Source organism: Entelurus aequoreus, linkage group LG15 (genome assembly GCF_033978785.1).
Source record: "Entelurus aequoreus isolate RoL-2023_Sb linkage group LG15, RoL_Eaeq_v1.1, whole genome shotgun sequence".
Lineage (NCBI taxonomy): Eukaryota > Metazoa > Chordata > Actinopteri > Syngnathiformes > Syngnathidae > Entelurus > Entelurus aequoreus.
Genome location: NC_084745.1, coordinates 34,876,237 through 34,896,949, shown reverse-complemented (window position 1 = coordinate 34,896,949; position 20,713 = coordinate 34,876,237). Strand labels below are relative to the sequence as shown.

Here is a 20,713-nt window from a genome sequence, read left to right as displayed (position 1 = left end):
TGCTGAGGAAAAAAGGTCGCAAATAATCAGACCCATATTTGGTGGTCCACCCCCACTAAGAAAATGATTAGATTGTCATCTGTGTCTTCTGTGAAAATGTAGTATTATGCCCCCTTTGTGTGGCCCACGTGTTACGACTTATTCTCGGGTGACCGCAAAACCCAATCTTTTAATCTCTTTCAGGAGCGGGATCTGCAACAGCTTTAGCGCGGAACCTCAAATTACGCAATTTGTTGAAATATTTGCAATGAATAAGGTGATAGTGAAAGAACGGATGTTGTTCCACTAACAATCCTTCTGTTCGCCTGTAGATTAGGTATAGATGAAAAAGGGACAAATGCGTTTGGGTTTGGACACCGAGAAGAAAAATACCCTCCTGTCTTGACTTAGATATAACAAACTACAAAACTCTCCAAACAATATTTTTGTAAAGGACTTGGCCATTCACCTCATATAAAAAAACAATAGTTGCTTTCTTACTCGTTAAACCGTCGAAATCCAAAATCCAGCAGTACATATTTTTAGTACTGTAGATATTCTTGGCTGTATATCCTCCTGTGAGCCAGCGTTCTGCAGTGGACATTTTTTATTTTAGCGTCCTCTGTTGTGGAAAATTGTGGAGCTGCAGCTATTGATCATTTTAGTAATGGAGTAATCTATTGATTAGTGTGTTTGATAAATTGAGCAATCGGATTAAAAACACTTTTTAGCCTCAATGAGTATTAGTATAACAGTTGAAATAAACAGATTTTTTGCTTTCCGGAACCTTAATACTCCTTTTCTAATAAATTTACATCATCGATGTTTAAATTTTACTTTATTGTGTGCATTAATAAAAACTTAAAAAGATCATGGCACCCACACACCACCTCTCACATCTGCGTTCTATAGTCATGCAGAAATTATGTCCGCGTATTTGAAGTTGCAGGCGCTCCAAGCGGTGTGGTTTATCAATTTTAATTAGTTACTTTTATTCAATGATTAATCGAGGCAACAGAACCTACATTGAAGCTTTTTTCTAATCGAATAATCGTTGAAGCCCCAGACAATTGTGACCATAGGACAGTGCATCCAGAAAGTATTCACAGCTCTACACTTTTTCACATTTTGTTATTATTATTCCAAAATATAATAAATATCAATCAATCAATCAATGTTTATTTATATAGCCCTAAATCACAAGTGTCTCAAAGGGCTGCACAAGCCACAACGACATCCTCGGCACAAAGCCCACATAAGGGCAAGGAAAACTCACCCCAGTGGGACGTCGATGTGAATGACTATGAGAAACCTTGGAGAGGACCGCATATGTGGGTTAAACCCCCCCAGGGGAGACCGAAAGCAATGGATGTCGAGTGGGTCTGACATAGTATTGTGAAAGTCCAGTCCATAGTGGAGCTAACATAATAGTGAGAGTCCAGTCCATAGTGGGCCAACAGGAAACCATCCCGAGCGGAGACGGGATGGTTTTACATTTTTGTTGTCAAAATTCCTAATAATGAAAACATGAAAAGTTTTTTTTTTTTTTAAAGAAATTAGCTAATTTATTAGACATAAAAACTAAAACAAATTACATGTTCTGTACATAAGTATTCACAGCTTTTGCTCAATGCTTCATTGATGCACATTTGGCAGCAGTTACAGCCTCAAGTCTATTTGAATACGATGCTACAAGCTTGGCACACCTATCTTTGGGCAGTTATGTGGGCTCTGTACCGAGGATGTCGTTGTGGCTTGTGCAGCCCTTTGAGACACTTGTGATTTAGGGCTATATAAATAAACATTGATTGATTGATGAGTTTCGCCAATTCCTCTTTGCAGCATTTCTCAAGCGCCATCAGGTTGGATGTTTCTGTACATTGTTGCATTCATCTTTCCCTCTATCCTGATTAGTTTCCCAGTTTTTGCCACTGAAAAACATCCCCACAGCATGATGCTGCCTCCACCATGCTTCACTATAGGGATGGTATTGGCCCGGTGATGAGCAGTGCCTGGTTTCTCCAAACATGACGCCTGGCATTCACACCAAAGAGTTCAATCTTTGTCTCATCGGACCAGAGAATGTTGTTGCTCATGGTCTAAGAGTCTTTCTGGTGCATTTTGGCAAACTTTTTTTTAACAAAGAAATGGTTGCAGAGATGGTTGTCCTTCTGGAAGGTTCTCCTCTCTCCACAGAGGAATTCTGTAACTCTGACAGAGTGACCATCAGGTTCTTAGTCACCTCCCTGACTAAACTAAAATGAATGCAGCAATGTACAGAGGCATCCTGGATGAAAACTAACGCTTCCCATCCAACCTGATGGAGCTTGAGAGGTGCTGCAAAGAGGAATGGGCAAAACTACCCAAAGATGGGTGTGCCAAGCTTGTGGCATCGTATTCAAGAATAATTGAATCTGTAATTGCTGCCAAAGGTGCATCAACGAGATATTGAGCAAAAGCTGTGAATGCTTATGAACATGTGTTTTTTATATCCATCCATCCATTTTCTACTTTCAATAAATTTGCAAAAAAATTAAAACCTTTTCACATTGTCATTATAGGGCATTGTCTGTGGAATTTTGAGGACACAAATGAATTTATTCCATTTTGGAATAAGGCTGTAACATAACAAAATTTGAAAAATGTAAGTGCTGTGAATACTTTTCGGCTGCACTTTATATACTTTTTGCAGTATATCCTCTTGAGAGCCAGCGTTCCCTACGGTGGACATTAGTATATACTTTTGGTTGTATATCATCCTGAAAGCCAGCGTCCTCTAGTGGACATTTTTTTTTTTTTTTCATTTTCATTTATTTATTTATTTCAGGCAATGACATAAAAAAGTACAAAGTTGACAACGCATAATAATATAAATGAATATAGTGCAAAAGGTAATGTATAGTATGTAATGCATGATTGTCCAGTTTTGCCTGAAAGGGAGTGGGAAGTAAAACATATGTGCCTTTTATTTAGAATACAGTCTTAGATGTGATCTCATTGTGGTGAAAATTTGCAGGAATTACTAAATCATTATTTGCGACATCACCTGGTGACATGATGAATGTTAGTAATCGCATCCTGCAACAACTTGGTTAGGCTATGAATCTTACCCACTACAACACAGTCTGTCCGTTATCAGCTCGCCATCTTTACTTCAGCGCTGCGGGTGATAGATGAAGTCTCTTTGCTATAACAAGCACTTCGTGTTTGCCTTGGGCTTCGGTTCACACAACCTAGCGCTGATATCTGATAACCTCCTCCCATCCAGTGGATGGCCAGAGCAAACTTGCCAGTAATGATTGGTATGTGTTGGAGACTGTGACTGAGCTCATGCGCTATATTCTACTTTACTAGTGCTCTATATTCTTGCAAAGTGAATATTAATATTGATGTGGCACTTTTAAATGCATTAAGTGGAGCAAACATGAAGAGGATACAAATATAGATAGCATTAAGTCTGAAAATGTTTGCAGCCCTTGGGGAGTCAGCAATCAAAATCAAGTTTTTGCTTACTTGTTTTTGTGGAAGCAGGCGTTGAACAGAGCACATTGTTACCTTCTCTGCAGACATGGTTTATTTCCTTCAGAGACTAATGTAATGGACGCTTCTGGCTCCCTGTAGGCTATTTCATCTTGCATGCTGCCAAGCTGCACATTTGCTTCTTCTGCTAATGAACAGCGGCAGAGGTGTGTTGTCATTGTTGTGCATATGCATGCAGTATGGTCCTGTGTTTTGTATTGTGGTCAGGGCAAACCCAGCTTGCTTCTATTTACATGCTCATACATTTTAATACTGTGCAAACAATGCCACATGGGAAAATCTGCCTGTTTTTGCAATGTATTTGGTTGCTGCCAGGGTTTTATTCACATCTTATAGAACATCTTGAAGCATATTCTAATAAGGAATTGGGGTTTATACAGCCTTAAAACTGCTGGTCAGATTATTAGCATCGGTTTGACCCTTCAAAGGTTTTTTAAGCATGTCAAAAACTGCTACACCCTTCAGTTTTTGATTTTCAAGCCATTTTGGCTGTGTTAAATGAACATACTGGGAGCAGGATATTCCTTTTAAAGCGTTTTACAAGTGTTATCTCGGTTCCTTAATTTGCCAACAAACAAGAAAAATGGTCAACGGTGCACAAAAAAACAACACATTTGCATCTACCGACAAAATTATCTACACATTAAACAATGCAATTATTTGTTGAGATCTTAATATGGCCTACTGGCTTTCTTTTTTTTTTATATTATATATATAAATTTGTATTCATCCGCCATTGGGTACTTTTATTTGTTGTCAAATGTCTCTGTTTTTAAGGACCTCTAGAGGTTTGAATTTAATGTTGTTAATCTGACCAACAGTTTTAAGGCTATACAAGTTATTGTGCCACACACACATAATTTCCATCAGCAATGCACTCTCGCAGAAAATATTGTAAACTGAGAATTTTTGTGCATGCTCTGAATGGGAAATGGTAATGCCATCTTGTGGACGAATATGAAAATTAAATTGGTCTGTAGTCTACCGTATATTGAAATCGTAACAAAAAAGATTGCATGAGTTTGCTAAGATAAATGTGGAGTTTTAAATACCATATTTTGTAGGTCTTTTTTGGTCACAAATAAATGTGTCAATTAGTCTTCTGAAATGTTTAAAAGTGACTACTTCTGGTAAATTTAGTTTAAAACAACCAAAATGGCTCAGACATAGAAACATGAGAGGATCTCTTAAAGGTTAAACTTGAACCCCCATTAATCTTCCCCACTTGATGGCTTCCTTGACTATATTTTTCCTCTACTCCACTTTCTACTGAACAAGGATTTTTTGAGAGTCCATGACCAAAGTGTCATACCCGACTAATCCCTGACCTCTCTGACTTCTCAAACCCTGGTCAAGGGTCACGTGCCCCTTCCCTCAGCTCTTGACGACATACAAAGCAGTGGGGGTCAGGTTATCTTGAGAGGAACAGCGGGACTTTTAGGTGGAACAGAGCCGCTTCTTCCAGGTCTTTCAAGCAATGTGAAGTCAGGCTGCTAAACCACCACATTGCTGGCAGATTATCGCTGTGATTGTGGCGCTTAGAAATTAGCGGAGGCATTCATGGATACAGAATTGCAAGTTAAATTCTCAGATTTTTCTACCTAAAAGTATTGAGAATTATGTTTTGCATTACCAAAGTAAACTCATTGAAGTTAGAGCTCCCACATTATTTATGACTGTTTTATATCCAGTCAGGTTTGATCCAGTGTCAGCCCAAGTGTATAAGTAATGTGTGGCAGGGGGTCCATAAAGCTTTCAGTGTGTTTTATCTGTCTTGATTTGGCGTACGGTCTCAGCATGTCTGACACCAAGCTAAACACGCTCACCAGACGTTACTCAATCAAATGGAAGCTTTACGGCGAGTTCCGTGGCAGGACTGTTGAGTTCATCCTCTCTATTAGGGAATCATACACTCTTATCAGGGGTGTAACGGTACTTGTATTCCGAATCTTATTTTTCTGGTATGGGATGTACCGAGTTTGCACACGGTACATATAAAGTGTGACAGACAGGAAGTGTAACTTCATTTCGATATAGGCATAGAATACATCTTTATTGTCCACCAAGGTGAGAAATTGTCTTATGTCTTAAATTGTCTACTTATTGCCACTTTGTAAAACGAATACAATGCAGCCCAGCCTTTGTCTAGCAGTAAGGAGAAGCCAGAGCTTAAAAATCCACTCCTCCTTTTTTGGAAATACTTGGATTTCCCTGTGAAATAGATAAACGGGCAAAGACAAATAGATACGTCAAAAGCAGTGCCCTTGTTCAGTAGAGATGATGAGCCGGGCTACAAACTAAAACTGGTAATATTCTACTTCATCCAGTAAGTAATTTTAATTTCCCAAAAACAAAACATTAACAATGTTGAAACTTTTATGATGCACTCGTCTGCATCTTTGCACTTCCCTAAAAAATGTAATTGAAACTAGTAAATTTTTTGTAGTTCTGTCAAATGGTTAATTATTTTAATCTGATTATTTACAATTCTGAGATGTGAATAATTGCAGTAAATTACTTGCTTGCATAATTACAATTCATTTTGAAGGGGTCATAGGGTTTCCCCGACATGTAAACAATAGTGGCGCAACGCCACGGCAAGATTAATCACACTTTCAAAATAACTTTTTTCATTCTTTTTTATTTTTTTAACTTGAAACGTTTTTTTTTTCACATGAAAATAATTTTAAGTGCCATATCGTATGAATGGATGCACCGTACACAGTCTACTATTTACGTATTATTGGCTACAATACGTTTGAAAAACAGCTCAAATATCATTAACGTTCATCATTGCTTTATTAAAAAAAAAGAAAAAGCCTGTATCTAAATCGCCTGTCAGAAGCGCGTCAGCAGCCGGTCGCGCACCTCAATGAGTTGATACCCGGCAAAAGTAAGGAGAGTAAATTAAAGAGAAAGGTATTTTAAGCTAATTAATGCATTTCTTATTCAAGCCAGTGTAAACTACCCTAATTATTTTGACATTACTACCGACAATGTTTAACTTTATGCCGTGTGTGTCTTCGAACCTCCATTTGGACATCACCGTGTGGGATGTGCACTTTGTTCCCGTTTGTGTATTACTTTTCTCCGGGCACTCCAGTTTCCTCCCACATTCCAGAAACATGCATGTTAGCTTATTTGGAGACTAGAAATTGTCCACAGATATTAATGTTAGTGTGAATAATTGTCTATATGTCTCCTGCGATTGGCCATGCTAATTTGAGTTAGCTAGTCCATTGTACATTAGCATTAAAGGCCTACTGAAATGAAATGTTTTTATTTAAACGGGGATAGCAGATCCATTCTAAGTGTCATACTTGATAATTTCGCGATATTGCCATATTTTTGCTGAAAGGATTTAGTAGAGAACATCGACGATAAAGTTCGCAACTTTTGATCGCTGACAAAAAAAGCCTTGCCTGTACCGGAAGTAGCGTGACGTCACAGGCTGAAGGGCTTCTCACATTTCCCCATTGTTTACAATGCAGCGAGAGCAATTCGGACCGAGAAAGCGACGATTACCCCATTAATTTGAGCGAGGATGAAAGATTCGTGGATGAGGAACGTGAGAGTGAAGGACTAGAGTGCAGTGCAGGATGTATCTTTTTTCGCTCTGACCGTAACTTAGGTACAAGGGTTCATTGGATTCCACACTTTCTCCTTTTTCTATTGTGGATCACGGATTTGTATTTTAAACCACCTCGGATACTATATCCTCTTGAAAATGAGAGTCGAGAACGCGAAATGGACATTCACAGTGACTTTTATCTCCACGACAATACGTCGGCGAAGCTCTTTAGCTACGGAGCTAACGTGATAGCATCGTGCTTAAATGCAGATATAAACAAAAGAAATAAACCCCTGACTGGAAGGATAGACAGAAAATCAACAATACTATTAAACCATGGACCTGTATATACACGGTTAATGCTTTGCAGCTTGGCGAAGCTTAACAATGCTGTTGCTAACGACGCCATTGAAGCTAACTTAGCAACAGGACCTCGCAGAGCTATGATAAAAACATTAGCGCTCCATCTACGCCAGCCAGCCCTCATCTGCTCATCAACACCCGTGCTCACCTGCGTTCCAGCGATTGACGGAAGGACGAAGGACTTCACCCGATCATCCGTGCGGTCGGCGGCTAGCGTCGGATAGCGCGTCTGCTATCCAAGTCAAAGTCCTCCTGGTTGTGTTGCTGCAGCCAGCCGCTAATACACCGACCTCACCTACAACTTTCTTCTTTGCAGTCTTCATTGTTCATTAAACAAATTGCAAAAGATTCACCAACACAGATGTCCAGAATACTGTGGAATTTTGAGATGAAAACAGAGCTTTTTTGTATTGGATTCAATGGTGTCCGAATACTTCCGTTTAACTACTGACGTCACACGCATACGTCATCATACATAGACGTTTTCAACCGGAAGTTTAGCGGGAAATTTAAAATTGCACTTTATAAGTTAACCCGGCCGTATTGGCATGTGTTGCAATATTAAGATTTCATCATTGATATATAAACTATCAGACTGCGTGGTCGGTAGTAGTGGGTTTCAGTAGGCCTTTAAGCTAGCGATATTAGAGCTCAACCTTCATCCTGCATAATTGTATTGCTTTTTTCAGTTTATTCCAAATTATATTATAAATCTAACATGATTCCTACATGTATTTGCACTTCATGTGTATACATAATGTACTTTCTTTGGTGTGGTTAGTTTTAAAGTGACTTCATTGTGAATAATATCAACAAAATACCTAAATTATTTGTTTTCAAATCTAACTCAAAGGACTGTTTACATATTTGGCAAACTAAACATTCAAGCAGGGCAGAATTGTAGCCTGTGTTACCTTTTACAATAAGCAACAATTGAAACTGCATTGAACAAAGAGAGCACAGTCTATCAAGTCAAATTCCTTGTGTTAAAGTAGATTCTGATTCTTATTTACATACTTCCACTTAGTCTTCTCCCAGCCATCTTTGTTTGTAGTTTTTAGCGCATACATAGTGAGTCTAAGGACATATATAAGTTAAAACTATGTGTTACTTCGTATTAGAAATGGCAACAGCCCCACAACAAGAGGACAGAGAAAAATTAGGAACTTATTGACTACAACGTCGTAGTAAAATGGCAAAACTCTTCCTACTCTGTATGGGTAATCCGCTGACATCACCAATGGCAAAAACGTAACTAATGGGGCAAATTCCGGCTCGTTTCTCAGAAGTATGAAAAAGGTAAGATTTTAATAAAAATCTCATCAATCAAACTATGGTTTGATTTCAAATTGTTGAAATTTATGCAGATCCCAAATACACAACAGCAGGTACCAATAGTAATGAAAAGTTGGTTTTGCATAATAGGGCCCCTTAAAAAAAAGATCATAATACATTATTTTGACACAAACGCAATATAACTGTCAGAATGTCATAAATAAACACTTTTAAAGTGTTTTACTTGAATGTACTTCATTAGTTTTCTCATAACTTGGTAACAGTTTTATATAAAGTCCCACAAGGGTGTATTTTGAAGTGAAATTTGCCACTGAGCCACCAGTCAGTCTTCTCACTGGAGTATGCATTGACCTGATCACTGACCATAAAACAAACCTTTCAGGTAACCATCCGCAATTAAAGTAAATTAGCACTTGGGGTCAAAATAAAATAGGTGATTAATCTGTGTTGATACATGATAAATGCACAAACTTTTTTGTTACTAATCACATGAGTTAACTCATTAAACTTGACAGCCCTATGTTTTTCATTTGAGAAATTTAGTTTGCAGTTTTTCAACATAAATGTTTTTTTAAATGTATTAAATCTGTTTACATAAATGCTAAGCACTTTCATGTTTTGCATTTTGATGTCTTTATGACCGTAAAAAGCGCTATCCATGTAATGTTGTGACATCCTCCCACCTTTTATCCAACTTGAGTCATTCTGCTACGGATGTCCATAAGATCCTTTGCCCATCTGGCCCCGCACAAGAACAGGATATGAAGAATAAGGAACCTAAGAGGGCTTCTTTTTAGGATATGAAAGCTCACAAATGAAACTTGAGCTCCTCCATTTTTCCACTTTTCACCTGGCCAACACAAGCTGAGTTTGATGTTTTGTTTAATATATTTTTCTCCCTCACTAGTCATTTTTTTGTTACTGCCTTCCTTCCTTTCTATAAACAATATAGCCGTGCACTTTATCAACATGCGTCAGGCTGCTCAGTTTTATGTGACAGTGTCTTGGCCAAATGTGTTCGCTTCACTTGACAATCTGAGCAGGATGTGAAAATGGATCCATTTACAATCCATCTGTATAAATACATTCATATATAGTCCATACCCCTTAGCTATTTAACTTTCCTCACAGTGACTGAGGCAAAAATTTTAAATATGTATATTTTCGACACTGCAGGAAATTTACGATCATGTTCATCCAATGCATTAGCCTGACAGGGTGATTTAATGTCTTCATCATGAGCAGCCTGCAGGCAGGATACTTGAGGACCACGTTGGACTTAGCTTTCTCTGTAGCAAGACGTAACTCAAATATTTTTATTTGGCCTCAAGATTTCCAAACACGCTCCTTTCTCCTTTCTGGTCCTCGTACTTTATTTGTCCAACTAATATTGCAGTGTATCATTTTGTCTTTGATGGCCTTGTTTCCACTGTGTGTTCCAAAGTCACAAATGCAGATTTACCGTCTTGTGAAAACATTAGGACACCCCATCCCTTTTAAAAACCGCACGGTAAAGGGTGGAAATTTGTCTAAAACATGCCGGTGTTTTTATTTTTCTGACACATTTGCTTTTAAACCCCAAACGTTTGATAACATACAGTCATGGTCAAAAGTTTACATATACTTGTAAAGAACATAATGTCATGGCTGTCTTGAGTTTCCAATAATTTCTACAAGTCTTATTTTTTTGTGATAGAGTGATTGGAGCACATACTTGTTTGTCACAAGTGAAACTTGCCAAGGCACATGTAACCAAATATTAACATTGCTGTATGTATACTTTTGACCCAGCAGATTTGGTCACATTTTCAGTAGACCCATAATAAATTCATAAAAGATCCAAACTTCATGAATGTTTTTGTGACAAACAAGTATGTGCCCCAATCACTCTATCACAAAAAAATAAGAGTTGTAAAAATTATTGGAAACTCAAGACAGCCATGACATTATGTTCTTTACAAGTGTATGTAAACTTTTGACCATGACTGTACCTTGGATTGACTTGAAATTTCTCACAAGGCTCAATGCACTCTACAAAACACCCCACTGGAACTTTGAAGCGTTTAGCGAATCACCACCAAATTTGGTACACACCTTTTAGGGGAGTAGCAACTCCATTGTATGAAACATTTAAGCAAGATCGGTTAAAAAACATGGCCGCCTTGAAGATAAACTTCTTTGAAGAGGCACTTAACTATCCATCCATCCATTTTCTACCGCTTGTCCCTCTCGGGCTAATTGCCCATAAATCATTGACCATCTGTCTGATTTTACAACTTTTAACGGTATATATAACCTTTTGAGAACTAGTGTTTTTTTGTGATTGTTTTGTGAAATCAGTGACTCTTTGTAACAGAATAAATAGACCGACAACAAATGTTCACCACAGGTGGTTCTCAAGAGGTCATGTATTCTATGTATGCTAGCATCATTTTAAGCACAACCTATAGAGGGCCCCACAAATGTCAAGTCACATCATGTCAATTGCTTAGTTGAGGGGTGTCCAAACTTTTTCCACTGAGGGCCGCACACTGAAAAATCGAAGGATGCAGGGCCGTTTTGATATATTTAATTTTCAAACCAAATACAAAATATATAGATTTTTTAAAAGAAAAAAGCAGCCTGCATGCCTGCCTTTGTGTTATTAGTAGGGGGTGCATGATAAATAACAACAGATAATCATTGTGCTGATATGAGGAATAATGACATCACACCAATGAATCAGGTAAAATAAAAATAAAATGTTCCGACCTCCAATAACTAAATTAAAAATAATAACACAATGATTACCCTTACGATACTGTAGGCAGAGGTGGGTAGTAACGCGCTACATTTACTCGGTTACATCTACTTGAGTAACTTTTGGGATAAATTGTACTTCTAAGAGTAGTTTTAATGCAAAATACTTTTACTTTTACTCGCGTATATTTATAGAGAAGAAACGCTACTTTTACTCCGCTCCATTTATCTACATTCAGCTCGCTACTCACTACTGATTTTTATCGATCTGTTAATGCACGCTTTGTTTGTTTTGGTTTGTCGGACAGACCTTCAAAGTAGAATCTATCGCATGCCTGCGTTTCACCAATCAGATGCAGTCACTGGTGACGTTTGACTCCGTTTCACCAATCAGATGCAGTCACTGGTGACATTGGACTCTGTTTCCCCAATCAAACAGAGCCAGGCGGTCACATGACCGTCACACGTAGATCCCGACTTAAACAAGTTGAAAAACTTATTTGGGTGTTACCATTTAGTGGTCAATTGTACGGAATATGTACTGTACTGTGCAATCTACTAATAAAAGTTTCAATCAATCAATCAAAAGTGTGAAGGAAAAAAGACACTTTTTTATTTCTTTTTTTTAAATTTTTTTTTTTATAATGTCCTGCCCAGCTTCTCGGGCAAATCATATAGCAGATGTAGATGCCCATATCGGCTGTTCAGATTTACTTTACAAAAGAGAAGTGTAGGATACTTCTCTTGTTGCCTTACTTGTATTTTGACTTTATTAAATGTATTTATATTATCATTTGGTGCAGCCGGGCCGGAGCAGGAGGGGATAGAAAGAGAGAAAAAGGAAGACAGAGGGGGAAATTGTGGGGAGAAGAGGGGGATTAGACAGAGAGACAAAAACAACAACAGCAAACACAACAACAACAACAACAGAGCAACATCAGCAAATACGACATGTACAAATATGATGGTAAAAGTAATAGCAAATAAGCAGTTAGCGAAAATTTTAAAAAAAATACAGAAATGACAATGAGCATTATTACACTAAAAATGGAGCAATATGAATACCAATAGAAATAGTGCTATTGATAATAAACAATACCAGTACTTTACCTTTATTATCAACAATACAATTGTTCAAATGCAACAATACATATACGTAATGATAACTTGAGATACGAAAGAATGCAGAGAAATGGAGGGGAAGAAAGAGAAGCAACCTTAACCTTGTAGATTGTTATAGTAACAATAGGTTAAGCTTTGTCAGTGTGCCATGTGTTATACCCAGTTAACCCTAGGGCAACAACGTTAATATATGTTTGATGAAACGTGATTATGTGCATGAGTGTATGTGTGCATATGTACTTGTATATGTACAGTATGTGTATGTGTGCTTGTACAGTGAATGTATATGTACAGTATGTGTATATGTGTGTACAGCGAATGTATATGTACAGTATGTGTGTTTGAACAGTGAATGTATATGTACAGTATGTGTAAATGTGTGTTTGTACAGTGAATGTATATGCACAGTATATGTATGTGTGTGTTTGTACAGTGAATGTATGTGTAGTATGTGTATGTGTGTGTTTGTACAGTGAATGTATATGTACAGTATGTGTATATGTATGTTTTTACAGTGAATGTATATGTACAGTATGTGTATACAGTATGTTTGTATAATGAATGTGCGTGTGGATGTACGAACTTTGAGTGTGTAAATATGTACTGTATTTATTTGAATATGTATGTGGGAGCGTAGGTACCTATGTATGTGTGTGAGTATATGTGAATTTGCATGTACAATACATTTGACTCCCAGTGTGTGCGGGAGCCAGAGTACGGCCCCAGCCTCCCCGAGAACCCATCCCACAAACAGTAGGTGTGGTGCCCAGGGAACCAGGGGCCACCGCCCCCACGCAGTCAAGCCGGACAGTGACAGGAACCCCAGAGCCTGGCCCACCGTGCCGCCCACAAGGGCCAGCAGCAGGCCGCAGACAGACGCACCCGGCAGAGGACAAGGCACGAGAAAAAGACACTTTTTTATTTCAACCGTACCTCCCGTCAAAAGTCTACAGACTGACCGCACAGTTCCTGTCTTCACAATAAAAGTGCTGCTCCATCGCGCCTGCGCTAACAAAATAAGAGTCTCTGAAAGCCAGCGCAAACAAGCTAGCAAGCTACGGAGTTTGCCGCCAATGTATTTCTTGTAAAGTGTATAAAAACGAATATGGAAGCTGGACAAATAAGATGCCAAAAACCAACCACTTTCATGTGGTATTAGACAGAAAGGAGGAACTTTCTTTCTCCTCCATTTGAAAACGTGGACGTTATCAGCACTGCTGTCTGATTCCAATCAATGCAAGTCATCAGAATCAGGTAATGCACCAACTTATATTCTTGTCTTCATGAAAGAAAGGAATCTATATGTTAAACGTGCATTTATATTCATTAAAACACCTTTAACATGTGAAGAAAAACGGCAAAATAAATAAATATAAATTATATACTGTATACATAAGTATATATATATATATATATATATATATATATATATATATATATATATATATATATATATATATATATATATATATATATGTATGTATGTATGTATGTATGTATGTATATATATATATATGTATGTATATGTATATATATATATTTATATATATATATATATATATATATATATATATATATATATATATATATATATATATATATATATATACACTACCGTTCAAAAGTTTGGGGTCACCCAAACAATTTTGTGGAATAGCCTTCATTTCTAAGACCAAGAATAGACTGTCGAGTTTCAGATGAAAGTTCTCTTTTTCTGGCCATTTTGAGCGTTTAATTGACCCCACAAATGTGATGCTCCAGAAACTCAATCTGCTCAAAGGAAGGTCAGTTTTGTAGCTTCTGTAACGAGCTAAACTGTTTTCAGATGTGTGAACATGATTGCACAAGGGTTTTCTAATCATCAATTAGCCTTCTGAGCCAATGAGCAAACACATTGTACCATTAGAACACTGGAGTGATAGTTGCTGGAAATGGGCCTCTATACACCTATGTAGATATTGCACCAAAAACCAGACATTTGCAGCTAGAATAGTCATTTACCACATTAGCAATGTATAGAGTGTATTTCTTTAAAGTTAAGACTAGTTTAAAGTTATCTTCATTGAAAAGTACAGTGCTTTTCCTTCAAAAATAAGGACATTTCAATGTGACCCCAAACTTTTGAACGGTAGTGTATATATATATATGATATGTGTGTGTATGTATATGTATATATGAGGTAGATCACCTCGACTTGGTCATTTAAAAAGTAGCTCGCCTGCTGAAAAAGTGTGGGCACCCCTGGCTTACATGAACTCAATGTCAAATTTGAGGAAGCACATCGCGGTAAGTAACGTTAGTAGATATTTTGGCTGTCACCGTAGGCTGATGTTAGCTTCCCTGCTATGAATCACTGTAAAATGTACATCGTGTGGGGACATTTATTAACGCACTGCAGACTCACAGACACACACACACACACACATGCATAGAAACACCAATCAGAAGTGCACAGTGTGTTTACCATGAATTGATTAACGTTGAAAAACGTATTGGGGTGTTACCATTTAGTGGTCAATTGTACGGAATATGTACTGTACTGTGCAATCTACTAATACAAGTTTCAATCAATCAATCAATGAATGCCTACTAAGCCTATGGTGCTGTTAAGTTATTGTGGCTCAATTGGGCTTAATTTTTTTTATTTTAATGTGTTATTATTTCATATATATTATTGTTTTAGTTGCTTAAGTGATATTCCTGGCTCTGAATTTGCTCATTGCTATTTTTATGTTTTTGTGCATTATTTGTTGCCGTCGTCATTAAACGAACAGGTTACTCATCAGTTACTCAGTACTTGAGTAGTTTTTTCACAACATACTTTTTACTTTTACTCAAGTAAATATTTGGATGACCTCCTTACTTTTACTTGAGTAATAAATCTCTAAGGTAACAGTACTCTTACTTGAGTACAATTTCTGGCTACTCTACCCATCTCTGACTGTAGGTGAGTTAGGGTGAGCAAATCAAGTGCTCCTTTTCCTCTACTTGTGCCGTTAACTTTACCAAAGCTCATTTGGTAAACAAACATGGCCACAAACATGGCGTCGATCGTTTGGGAATCCTACACTGTTTCAGAGGAAGACATTTTGTGTGCTATTTCCACCAAATATTCTGTAAACATTGTGCAGGAGGAAATAAACATAGTGCATCAAAACATCAACCTTATCAGCCACTAAACAGCCAGCATCGCTACAAAGACGCCTGCTGCTAAACAAGCTGCCCCATAGCCAGCCAGGTTGATTGGCAACACTAAGGCCCCGTTTACACTAAGCCGGATAAGGTTATCCAGGGTAAATCACAGCTAACCTTATCTGTGTCCACACACAACAATGCCACCGTTTAAGACCCCCTGCCCCCTGGGTCCGCCGGCGCAACGCGACCTAGTACGCATGCGCGGAAAATGCGCACGTCATAGTCATCTCCAGTGTGGCTTTGTGTGCAAATTCTTAAATGTAACTTATCTGAACAATATCCAGTGTTGTAGTATTTCAATTAACTGGAATCCAGTGTTCTGTGGGGCCCTATTGTAGTGAATCACACCTGAGCCATCATAAATTAATAAAATCTTTATTAGACACGTAAACAATGTGATAAAGAACGTTTTACATCAATCAAACTAGGGAACTGGATATCTGGTCAGGACACTCCTCACTCTTTTGCCTTCACCTTCATTGTCCATTCCTTTTTGGTGACTTTATATACTCTGGACCTAGACGTCGGGTCCGCGACATACATGGCCGACAATAACTGATACAGTCTGCTTTGCCAGTCCAAAAGCATTCGCCGTTTTTCTCGACGGCCAGGCAATACAAAGCACACGCTACCTTTTTTATCACATCCACGGGAGCCCGCATTCTCTCCTTCGACAAATGGACAAAGTTTTTCGCTAAGTAGAAACAGAGCTGACCCGGCTGGACATTCCAAAGTTCTCATGCCGTCTGAGAAGTGTTGTATCCCAAATAGCTGCAATCGCTTCCTCTTAATGTACCTGTATTCATGTGTGATTTCCACAAGCGTCTGTACATGTAGAAGAATGAGAAACACGGGCATGTCTAGATTACTCGCCTCCATATTTCCAGTTGTTAGCTCCGCTTGTTATGAAACCGCTTTATTATGAAGCTGGCTGTGGCGTGTTATGTCTGACGTCACTTCCTCTCCGAACTGACTTTGTAAACGATCAATGAGTACATACAAAACTAAGTGCCGGAGATTCAAGAATTACACGGCTGACTTACCCGTGTAAAAATTTGTCCGAGGAGGGGGACCTTAAACGCTGGTTTAGTGTGGCTGAAACGGGGCTTATGCTAAATAATTATTCGTTTAAGGGGTTAAATGACTTAGTGTAGACATGGCCTAAATTGGCCCTAGTGTGTGAATGTTGTCGATCTGTGTTGGCTCTACGATGAGGTAGCGACTTGTCCAGGGTGTACCCTGTCTTTAACTTCCCAAACCTATGTATTGAAAAGTAGTTTTGGAATTTTTCCACACAGCGCCCTAATTAGTTTTTGCTCTTGTCATTGCGGCTGCGATCTTGCCCCTAGAGGGATGATAAGCTCTTACTCGCAGGATATTTCGGAATTCCTTTACAGAATGTGTATCCTCATTGTTGTATTTGCTGAAACAATTCCATGTCTGTGTCCTCTTAACTGGAGAACAAATACACTAATACAGATTGTATTTATGTACTAATTCTTTTAACCTGTCCTCTACAGCAAATATTATTATTTAGATGCCCATATATGCTTTACAAATTTACTTTACTTGTTTTGTTGCCTTATCTGTATTTGACTTTATTATATATTTGGATATATTTAGTGTATGACGCAACCGGACAAAAGCAGGGGGGGCTAGAAAAAAGAAGAAATTAAAAAAGAGGGGGGAATTTTTGGGACAAAAGGGGCACAACAACAGAACTACATCAGCAGATACAATACATACGAATATGATACCAGTATTAAAAAAAAAAAAAGATTACCGGGAGTTAAGTATAAAGTAATAACACTGTATTAACAATCAACCTTTTAACACTACAATTAAAAAAATAGATATAATACAGTATTGATAATTTGATATTGAATAATATTTATCTCTATCACATTATTCTCATTTGGAATGTAACAATACATACATGAATAATTGGATTATAGATACAGTTATACAGATTTTTAAAGTTTTCTGTCACTCATTTTGTGCTCTTTGGTTGTTACCATACAGCATGGGTATGCATAATGGTATCAAGTTGCAGCTTGCAGCTTGTGTTCTTATTGGCCCGTGTCGTATTGTAAAAATACAATTAAACTCCTGCATCCTTTCATTTTTCAGTATGTGTCCCTCAGTATTAAAAAAATGTGGACACTCCTGCTGTACAGCCACTTACAGAATGAAGAAAAAGCCCTGCTTTCCTGCTCTTTGTGTTTATTCATTCCCATATAACACAACTTGTGTCATGTTTTTAAGGATGGATGTTTTTTTCTTTCCAAAGCTTTCATTATGTTAAGTTCACTACAGCAGCTGAAAAGTACACAAAAAAATCCGTATTGTGTCCATGCTTTTTTCTTTTCTCTGACTTGCCTGCCTTTGTCTGATTGATTCAAGTCCTGCATATGAAAGGAAATCATGTGCTTAATTGGATTATTGGGGGGTTCTTCATATGAGTGCTCACCCAGCCACAAACTTCCTAAAACCCTGAAAGCAACCGCCCTGTTTACACTGCACACCAATTCTGATTTTTTTTGCCCTCAAGTGACGGATCGGATTTTTTTGGTCAGTTTAAATGCTCCAAAGTGCTACAAATCTGATTTTTTTTTTTGCATCAGATTCAGGCCACTTCAGGCTGAATTCGATTGGAATCTGATCTTTTCAAATGGGATATCAGTCTAAACGGCAATGCGAATCGTATGTGACTTTTTCATCAGCTTTGGAGGAGCTACATCATTCATGTGTGTAGGGAAGAAGAACAATACTTCATCCCAACATCCGTTTTTTTTGAGCAAAGTCTTTTTTTGACTTCCAAATTTTAGTGCATCACTAGTCAGTAAATAATAGGCTGCATGCAATATATGAATATATATTTGGATTCCGAAGAAATGGGGATTGTTGAAGGACCCAAAATGATGCTCTGGCATGTTACGTACATTGCGTAAGTTGTTTACATAAGTGAGTTGAAAAATAAAACTAATATAAATCCACGCTGACGCCCTGTTGCCTTTACTTTAGGATTACAACCTTACCCAATATATTACACTTTATGTATGTATATATATAACTGTGGAGGTTGCCCTCCTCTGGGTTCCTCAGACCGCCAGGCATTGACAGGAGAGTCAGGTTTCAGGTTTACAACACTGTTTTATTTTTTCAATAAAGTCTGTCTTGTGCTTTTCAGCAATTGTCTTTTGTTGTCTGTCTCTCTCTCTCTCTCTCTCTCTCTCGCTCCAGTTCCACCACCTCTCTCCTCCACTTTTAACAGAGCGACAGGTGATCTACGCACCTGTCGCTGAGCTTGAAGCCGGTCCTGGCACACCCCACTTCGCTGCAGGTCCGCAGGCCACGCCCCCCTTCACAATACTGTGTATATATATATATATATGTATATATATATATATATACATATTTGTATATATATATATATATGTGTGTATATATATATATATATATATATATATATATATATATATACATATGTGTATATATATATATATATGTGTATATACTGTATATATATACAGTCAAGAAAATAAGTATTTGAACACCCTGCTATTTTGCAAGTTCTCCCACTTAGAAATCATGGAAGGGTCTGAAATTTTCATGGTAGGTGCATGTCCACTGTATGAGAGATAATCTAAAAAGAACAATCCAGAAATCACAATCTATGATTTTTTAACAATTTATTTGTGTGATAAAGCTGAAAATAAGTATTTGAACACCAACATTAATATTTGGTAGAGTAGCCTTTGTTTGCAATTACAGAGGTCAAACGTTTCCTGTAGTTCTTCACCAGGTTTGCACAGACTACAGGAGGGATTTTCACCCACTCCTCCACACAGATCTTCTCTAGATCAGGCAGGTTTCTAGGCTGTCGCTGAGTAACACAGACTTTCAGCTCCCTCCAAAGATTTTCAATTGGATTTAGGTCTGGGGACTGGCTAGGCCACTCCAGAACCTTGATATGGTTCTTACGAAGCCACTTCTTGGTTTTCCTGGCTGTGTGCTTTGGTTCATTGTCATGTTGGAAGATCCAGCCATGACTCATCTTCAATGATCTGACTGAGGGAAGGAGGTTTTTGGCCAAAATCTCACAATACATGGCTGCAGTCATCCTCTCCTTAATACAGTACAGTCGTCCTGTCCCATGAGCAGAAAAACACCCCCAAAGCATGATGCTACCACCCCCATGCTTTACAGTAGGGATGGTGTTCTTGGGATGGTACGCATCATTCTTCTTCCTCCAAACACGCATAGTGGAATTATGACCAAAAAGATCAATGTTGGTCTCATCTGTCCACAAAACTTTCTCCCATGACTCCTCTGGATCATCCAAATTGTCATTGGCAAACTTAAGACGGGCCTTAACATGTGCTGGTTTAAGCAGGGGAACCTTCCGTGCCATGCATGATTTCAAACCATGACGTCTTAGTGTATTACCAACAGTGACCATGGAATCAGTGGTCCCAGCTCTTTTCAGGTCATTGACCAAGTCCTGCCGTGTAGTCCTGGGCTGATTCCTCACCTTTCTTAGCATCATTGAGACCCCATGGGGTGATATCTTGCATGGGGCTCCACTCCGATTGAGATTGACCGTCATGCTTAGCTTCTTCCATTTTCTAATGATTGCTCCAACAGTGGACCTTTTTTCACCAAGGTGCTTGGCAATTTCTCCGTAGCCCTTTCCATCCTTGTGGAGTTGTACAATTTTGTCTCTGGTGTCTTTGGACAGCTCTTTGCTCTTAGCCATGCTGAATGTTTGGGTCTTACTGATTGTATGGGGTGGACAGGTGTCTTTATGCAGCTAACGACCTCACACAAGTGCATCTGAGTCAGGATAATCCAGTGGAGTGGAGGAGGACTTTTAAAGGCGGACTAACAGGTCTTTGAGGGTCAGAA

The 20,713-nt window shown here is 38.3% G+C and overlaps 1 protein-coding gene across 7 annotated transcripts in view; it reads left to right on the top strand.

Annotated features, from left to right (window-relative positions):
• Positions 1-20,713, top strand: part of sulf1 (sulfatase 1) — a 177,444-nt gene that overhangs the window by 51,709 nt on the left and 105,022 nt on the right. The window lies entirely within an intron of this gene.